This window comes from Trichechus manatus, unplaced genomic scaffold, assembly GCF_000243295.1.
Source record: "Trichechus manatus latirostris isolate Lorelei unplaced genomic scaffold, TriManLat1.0 scaffold00077, whole genome shotgun sequence".
Taxonomy (NCBI): domain Eukaryota; kingdom Metazoa; phylum Chordata; class Mammalia; order Sirenia; family Trichechidae; genus Trichechus; species Trichechus manatus.
The window spans coordinates 3,935,992-3,944,362 of NW_004444013.1; the positions used below are offsets into that span (position 1 = coordinate 3,935,992).

The window sequence follows — 8,371 nt, forward strand, 5'->3', positions numbered from 1 at the left end:
GCAATTTAGCCATTTATGTTCAATGTGATTATTGATAGGTGTGTGTTTTTTGCTGTCATTTTGTAGTGCCTTTTTTTGTGGTGCTGATGTTTTTTTTGTTCCTTTTACTCTCCTGTGCTGAATTCCTTTTCTTTGTGAGTTTTTTTCCGTTTCTTTCATTTTTGTAGATTTTGTATTTACTGAGACTTTATGTTTTCTTCTTTATATTGATGAGTATGTTTGTTACCTTTCTTTGTGGTTACCTTGAAATTTACCCCTATCTTCCTAAGTCCTTTATTACTTGATAATGCCTTGACTTCCTCTCCATTTGAAAGTTCTATACCCACACCATTTATTCCCTCTTTTATTGTTGTGATGTTGTTGTCATTTACAGATTAACCTAACCTCTCTGGTTCCCTGTTGTAAATCTTTTAGTTTTGTTTTATCCTTGAGAGTTCATTACCTAGGTTTGTGTCTGGCTGATGCTATCCTATGCTTTAGACTCAGATTGTTGCCTGTTCTCTAATGGAACAACAAAAAAAAACCTGTTGCTGTTGAGTCAATTCCAACTCATAGTAACCCTATAGGACAGAGTAGAACTGTCCCATGTGGTTTCCAAGGAGCGGATGGGGGATTTGAACTGCTGACCTTTTGTTTAGCAGCCATAACTCTTAACCACTGGGCCACCAGGGCCCCAAAGGACTCCCTTTAATAGTTCTTGTACATTTGGTTTTTTACACATTCTCTTAATTTCTGTTTTTCTTGAAATGTCCTTATTTTGCCATCATATTTGAGCGAGAGTTTTGCAAGGTATATTCTTCTTGGCTGGCAATTTTTTTAAAGTTTTATATATGTCATCCCATTGCCTTCTTGTCTGCAGAGTTTCTGCTGAGTAATCAGAGCTTAGTCTTATCTTTTCCCCTTATATGTGACTTTTCATTTTTCTCGAGCTGATCTCAGGATTGTTTCTTTGTCTTTGGTTTTAGTGAGTGTGATTATAATATGTCTTGGTGATTTTCTTTTGTGGCCTATCCTACATGGGGTTTGTTGAACTTCTTGGACGGTCAGCTTTTCATCTTTCATGATATTAGGGAAATTTTCTGTCAGCAAATCATCAATGATCTTCTCTGTTTTTCCATTTTCTCCCCCTGTTCTGGAACTCTGATCACACAGAAATTTTGGCTTTTGATTGCATTCCATATCATTCTCAAGGTTTCTTCATTTTTCTTCATTCTTTTGTCTGATATTTCCTCAAAGAGATATCCAAGTATTTGTCTTCAATCTCACTGATCCTGGCTTCCATTGTTTCAGATTTGCTCCTAAAACCTTCTAGTGCACGGTCCATTTCTGAAATCTTGTTGTTTATTTTGGATTTCTAATTGCTGTTTTTGTATGATTTCTAGTTTTTTGTTTATTTTGACATTTTGTTCCTGTGTTATTTTCCTGAATTCTTCTATTGCTGTCTGTGTTTTCCCTGATTTTGTTGGTATTTTCCATTATTTTGTCTATTTTTTCCTTATTTTTGTGTGTGTTTTCTTTCATCTTTTTGCGAGCGCTGAATATTAGAGTTTTGAATTCCCTATCAGGTAGTTCCAATGCCTTTTCTTCTGCCAGAATGTCATCTATGTTTTATTTTTGTCACTTTCTGGAGCCATCCTGTCCTGTTCTTTTAAATATATTTTAATATTTTCTCCAACTTTGGGACATTCAGGAATTATTTTCTTCATTTATTGATTGTATATTAGTTTCATCTTGCTTTTTTGCTATATTTGGTTATGTCTGGCAGGAAAGCTGGGTGTGCTTTGTTGCTTGCTCATCTGTGGGCACGGTACTTATCATCACCTTGTCCAGGTGGGCGAGGCTAGTCACTCAGTATGGTGCAGCAGGGCAGTCCTGCCAGGGGCACAGGGTTGGGTCGTTTGTGGCGCATACTGGGGTCAAAGGGGCAGGTCTGGGGGAGCAGTGCAAGGTGGTGCCCAGTGGTCTGTGCTGGTGTCACTTGGGGGCACAGCAGACAGTACGTGGTATAGATAGGCAAGAGGGAAGGGAGAGGATGTGATGAGTGGAGCTAATTTGGTGAGAGAACGAAGAAAGAGAAATAGAAACAAAAATAGTAAATAAAACGGCGGTATCATAGGATTCGACAGATGGAGGTGAGTCAAACCGGGTGAGGCTGTGTGCTGGTGATTCACTAGCTGAGTGGTACAGCTCAGCCTGTGGAGAAGGGGCATGGGCAGTGTACAGGGTTAGGTGGGCAGGAAAAAGGAAAGGAAAGAAGGGAAAGAGAGTGAAGAAACAACAACAAAAATAAATATGTGCTGGGTAGCCAGCTGTTGGGGTGAAACAGAATTGGGATGGCAGCCAGATGATGTCTCTCTCACTGGGCAGCACAGCACAGCCCATCAGGAAGGGGTGGAGGCAGCACAGGGCCTAGATGAGAGGGAGAAGGAAAAGTGAGAAGGGGAAATTTAAAGAAAAATGAAAAATATGGGCTGATTGAGCTGGCCTGTGGGGGCAGCACAGACTCAGGGACACTGTGTGCCAGAGGCTCTCTAGCTGAGTGGTGTGGCACAGCCCATCAAGAAGGGGCAGGAATGGCAAACAGGGCTAGCTGCATGGGAGAAAGGAAAGGAAGAAAGGGAGACTGAGAGAAGAAACCAAGTGAAAAAAGAAAAAGAATAAATGGCACTGAGAGAGCCTGTCGGTCAGGTGGCATGGACCCAGGGAGGCCATGTGCTAGTGGCTCTCTAGCCAAAAGGTGTGGCACAGTCCATCAAGAAGAAGTGGAGAGGGACACGGGGCTAGCTAGAGGGGAGAAAGGAAGGGAGAGAGAATAAATTAAAAAAATATGGTGCTGAAGGAGCCTGCCAGTGGGGGCAGTGTGGACCTAGGGAGGCCACGTGCCAGTGGCTCTCTAGCTGAGTGGTGTGGCACAGCGCATCAAGAAGGGATGAGGACAGCACATGGGACTATCTGGGTGGGAGAAAGGAAAGAAAAGAGAGAGAGAGAGAACAAACCAAGAAAAAAAAAGAAGAAAAGAAAGTGGTGCTGAGGGAGCATGCCTGTGGGGTGGCGCAGACCGAGGGAGGCCATGTGCCAGTGGCTCTCTAGCAGAGCAATGTGGCATAGCCCGTCAAGAAGGGGCAGCGATGACACAAGGGGCTAGCTGGGCTGGAGAAAAGAAAGGAAGGAAGAGTGAGAGAGAGAGAAAAAACAGAGGAAAAAAAGAAAAAAAAATGGAGCTGAAGGAGCCAGCTGGTGGGGGTGGCATGGACCCAGGAAGGCCATGTTCCGGTGGCTCTCTAACTGAGTGGTGTGGCACAGCCTGTCAAGAGCAACAGGGATAGTACATGGGGCTAGGTGGGTGGGAAAAAGGAAAGGAAAGAAGGGAGATAGAGAGAAGATACCAAAAAGAAAAAAATATATGACACTTAGGGAGCCTGCCAGTGGGGTGGCATGGATCCATGAAGGCCTTGTGCTGGAGAAAGGAAAGGAAGGAAGGGAGAGAGAGAAGAAACAAACAAACAAAACCAAAAAACAATAACAGCAACATAAAAAAAAGTGGCACTGAAGGAGCCAGCCAGTGAGGGTGTGGCGGACCTGGGCAGCAGTGAGCTGATGTCACTCCAGCCAAGCGACCGTGGCCTGTTGGAAAGCAGCGGAGGCTGCATAGAGGGAGGAAGGGTGGGGGATAGGAAAACTTGTATCCCTGGTAACCCGGTGTTCTGTCTCCTGCTGGGAGCTCTGTGAAGTTGCCTTCGCATACTCCCTCTCTGCCCTTCTTGGTGGCTGAGGTCCAAGATGGTGAATGATGCTGCCTTAGCTTGTACAGTCCTCCATTCTGTAGCTCTCCTAGTTCTTTTCTCTTATTCTATTCGGTACTCGGGTTGATCGAGTTCTTTATCCTTTCATTTGACAATTGAGGTTCCAGGATTGATGTTTTACTTATTTTTTGAGGTCTTCGCTGCAGAGTGATGGCATGATGCTTCTGTCTGTAGCGCCATGTTGGCTCCACCTCTCCTGAAATCAGACTCAAGTTGTTTGATTTCCTGACTCCTGCTTCCACGGGCATTGATTGTGGATCCAAGTAAAATGAAATCCTTGACAACTTCAATATGTTCTCCATTTATCATGATGTTGCTTATTTGTCCAGTTGTGAAGGTTTTTGTTTTCTTTATGTTGAGGTATAATCCAAGCTGAATGCTGTAGTCTTTGGTCTTCATCAGGAAGTCCTTCAAGTCCAATTCACTTTTAGCAAGCAAGGTTGTGTCATCTGCATATGGCAAGTGGTTAATGAGTCTTCCTTCAATCTTGATGCCTGGTTCTTCATATTGTTCAACTTTTTGGATTATTTGCTCAGCATACAGATTAAATAACTATGGTGAAAGGATACAACCCTGACACACAAATTTCCTGATTTTAAACCATGTGGTATCCTCTTGTTCTGTTTGAACGACTGCCTCCTGTCTTTGTAGAGGTTCCACATGAGCACAATGATGTGTTCTGGTGTTGATATATACCATCTTTTAAATTTCATTTGATGCAATAATATTTCTTCTTTGTTGCCCTATGAATTCAAGATTGTGGTAACTCCTTATAGGTAGTAGTCTCTGGGTGACACAAATGGTTAAGAAATTGGCTATTAACCAAATGGTTGGTGGTTTGAACCCAATAAAAGGCTCCTTAGAAGAAAGGCCTGATAATCTACTTCCAAAAGGTTACAGCCTTGAAAATCCTTTGCAGTGCGTTTGTACTCAGACACGTGGGCTCACCATAAGTCAAAATCAACTCAATGGCTAACCAAAAGGTCAGAAGTTCTAATCTACCAACCACTCCTTGGAAACCCTATGGGGCAGTTCTACTCTGTCCTATAGAGTACTATGAGTTGGAATCGACTCGACAGCATCGGATTTGGTTTTGGTTTGGTTATAATGAAAATTTTTGAAAAATACTGTAACCCAACCTTCTTGCATAGCATCCAAATGGGACTTGCTTCATAATGAGTATGACTTTGTGTCAAATATAACTAAGGGGTTTATGGGTAGTTCACATTAACAAATCAGCAGGTCTCCAAACACTGCAGTGAAGTCATGTATTTTTTAGCCAAATGCCATTCATAAACAAGAAAATTAAGGTATTATCTATTTTTTGCCAAGCACCTGGAATAAAAGGGAAACATCTGGTCAATCACTTATTCAGCTCTTTGCCAAATGCCAATACCTTGCTCTACAAACATGGAATTCTCACTGTATCTCTGGTGGATGAAGAGGCTGCTCTAGATTATCTTATAGCTCTGAGACTCTGTGAATTAATATTTTGCCCTACAGAATAAGTAGTAGAATATTGGCTAAACATTTCCATTAGAATTCAAATGCCCTGGCAAAATGTCAATACCACATAAGACAGAGACAAGTAAGGGTGAAAATGAATATTATTAGTAATTATATTATAGTAATTATATTATAAACATAAAAATTATATAATTATTATATATATATATGTATATATACGTATATAAAACTCTTAGTCATTCATCAGAGAATTATCTATATCTTGTGTTTAGTACCAAGCAGGTAACTTCTTTCCTTTCTCCTTTTGGACTCTTCACCTAAACCATGAGTTATTATGAATCTGAGAAGACAACATAATTTTAATTATAGATTATCACTTGTTAGAGAATGTATCAATTATTTATTTCTGTGCAACAAATTACCCTAAAGCTCAATGGCTTAAAACAATGATTTATTATTTCTCACATTTCTGTGGATTAGCTATAAGTTTCTTCTGTTTCACGCACAGTTGGTTGAAGCCACTCATGTGGTTGCAGTCAGCTGGGAGCTGGACTGGGGCTAGAACATCCACAATGGCTTCACTTACTTGCCTGGGATCTCATGTTGGGGGGCTAGAGTGACTAGTGACTGGCTAGTCCTCACTCTCCATCAGGGTATTTGGGTTCTTACAGGGTGGCTCAGGGCTTCAAGATAACAAAAACCAAAGCGACCAGAACTGTTAAGGGACTAACCTCTGAACTGGCACGGTATTATTTCCACTACATTCTGTTGGTCAAAGCAAGTTACAAGAACTTCCTGGATTCAAGGGAAGAAGAGATAGAGTTGACCTCTTGATGGGAAGTGTGGCTATGCTTACAGGGATGAAGCATGGGAGGAGTTATTTGTAGCCATCTTTGGAGACAGCCCACCATCATCTGTCCTATGACTACAGCAATTCATGCACCTCCGATGTGCAAATTACTCCACAGGCCTTCAAAATCTTATCCAAACAGTGCCAAAATCTGTAAACCTGGTCTAGATGTAGATGAGGCTACTCAGTGTGGCTCCTCTTGATCTGGAGACTTGGAAACTGCAAAAAACAAGTTCTAAGTCCCCCCACCCCCACACACATACACCTTACATAAATGTGATATAGGGACAGAATAACCACGAGGGAAGAATGTGAAGCATATAGCATTAACTTGTCAAAGCATTTCTGAAATCCAGTCAGGCACATATTGTCAGTTCCCCTAACCAAGAGGTAGGAAATGTTCCTTGATTAGGTCCAGGTTCTGCACTCTGGCTGTGGTTTCCTAATACACAGTTGTTCTCCACTCTAGACTCTGCTATCAGAGTGCTCAGCTTTGCCCTCAGGGCCATTCTTCCTTTTGCATAAGAAAAGGCTCATGCTTATTTACAGCTGAGTAACTTTCTCAGCCTACTTCCTGCTCATACATAGTGCTGGGCACTCCAAAGACTTTGTCATTTGAACTTTTCAGTTTAATTGCTAGTACAATTTTTTAAAAATGTTGGGGGTTTCCTATGAATCTTATTGGGTTAACTCCATCACCCCATAACCACATCTATTATTCTCTCTGAGACAGAGTTTGGACTTCTCAGGCTGCTTGCTGTGGGACAGTATCGTGGCTTGATATACTAGCAACAACTTAAATCTTTAAGAGGTCTTAAAAAGAGGTCTTGAAGGCCAGATTTAAGGGGAGGAGAAGGTATTCACACTCCTATTGGAAGGAGTACTATGTGTGCAAATGGACAAGAGACATTATTGATGGCTAGCCCTGGTGGCACAGTGGTTAATAACTCAGCTGCTAACCAAAAGGTTGGCAGTTTGAATCCACAAGTTGCTCCTTGGAAACCCTATGGGGCAGTTCTACTGTGTCCTCTAGGATTTCTATTAGTTGGAATTGACTCGATGGCAGGGGATTATGTTGGTGCAGTGGTTAAGTGCTGGGCTGCTAATCAAAAGTTTGGAGATTCAAACCTACCAGGCTGCTCCATAGGAGAAAGATGTGGCAGGTTACTTCCATAGAGATTTACAGCCTTCCAAGCACTATGGGGCAGTTCTACTTTGCCCTATAGTGTCACTATGAGTTGGAAGCAACTCAGTGAAAACAGGTTTGGATTTTTGCTTTTTTTTTAATCTGAAAGGGACTTTAGGGATTATCTGATCTGATTCATTTTGGATCAGAACCAACCAATTTTAGAAATTAAGAAACTAAGGAAGAAAGGGAGAAAAGGACTTGACCATAGTCATAAAGTAGGTTATTAACCCAGCAAGAGAGAGAAACCTTGTCTGTCATATTAGGGTGCAGAGTGCTTTCCTCTACATTTCCTCCCTAGACTCAGCTGGAAAGAAAAACTGCTTTAAAATACGTTACTAGGCATACAAAAAAATAATCATTGCTGTACCTTTGTTTTCTTATTATCCATACCATTGTTATCTTCCTTTAGCATACACAGTAGAGTTGACTGTACAGGAAAGATACAGAATCAGAGAACAGCTGTCAGTGCAAAGTGGGAAACCAAGCTACCAATTTTTGTATTTTTGAAACATCTGGAGGAAAAAGGGAAATGCCATTTGTCCTGGGGTTATAAAGGTCTTTTGCTTTCTATTTATTCTTCATCCATTCATTTAACAATTGCATTTTAAAAACCTTCTATATATCAGGCTAAGGAACGATGGTAGTTCAGTGGTAGAATTCTTGCCTTTCATGCAAGAGACCTGGGTTTGATTCCCGGCTAATGCACCTCATGTGCACCACCATCCATCTGTCATTGGAGGCTTGTGTGTTGCTATGATGCTGAATAGGTTTCAGTGGACCTTCCAGACTAAGACAGACTAGGAAGGAAGGCCTGGTGATCTACTTCTGAAAATCAGCCAATGAAACCCTATGGATTACAATGTTCCAATCTGCAACCAATCATGGGGATGGCGCAAGACCATGTAGCATGTTTTTCCATTGTGTATGGGGGTCTCCATGAGTCAGGGGACAACTTAATGGCCGCTACCAACAACAACATATGTCAGATTATATTATCCATAATGGTGACTGACCTTAGAGGTGTTCACTAGCTAGGGATGTGGGCAGTTGATAATTGGAAAT

General features: G+C 41.7%; 1 non-coding gene across 1 annotated transcript; it reads left to right on the forward strand.

Moving 5' to 3' along the window:
• Positions 1 to 7,943: 7,943 nt before the first annotated feature.
• Positions 7,944 to 8,014, forward strand: TRNAE-UUC (transfer RNA glutamic acid (anticodon UUC)). Its single transcript has one exon. It is a non-coding gene; the product is annotated as a tRNA-Glu (tRNA).
• Positions 8,015 to 8,371: the final 357 nt, after the last annotated feature.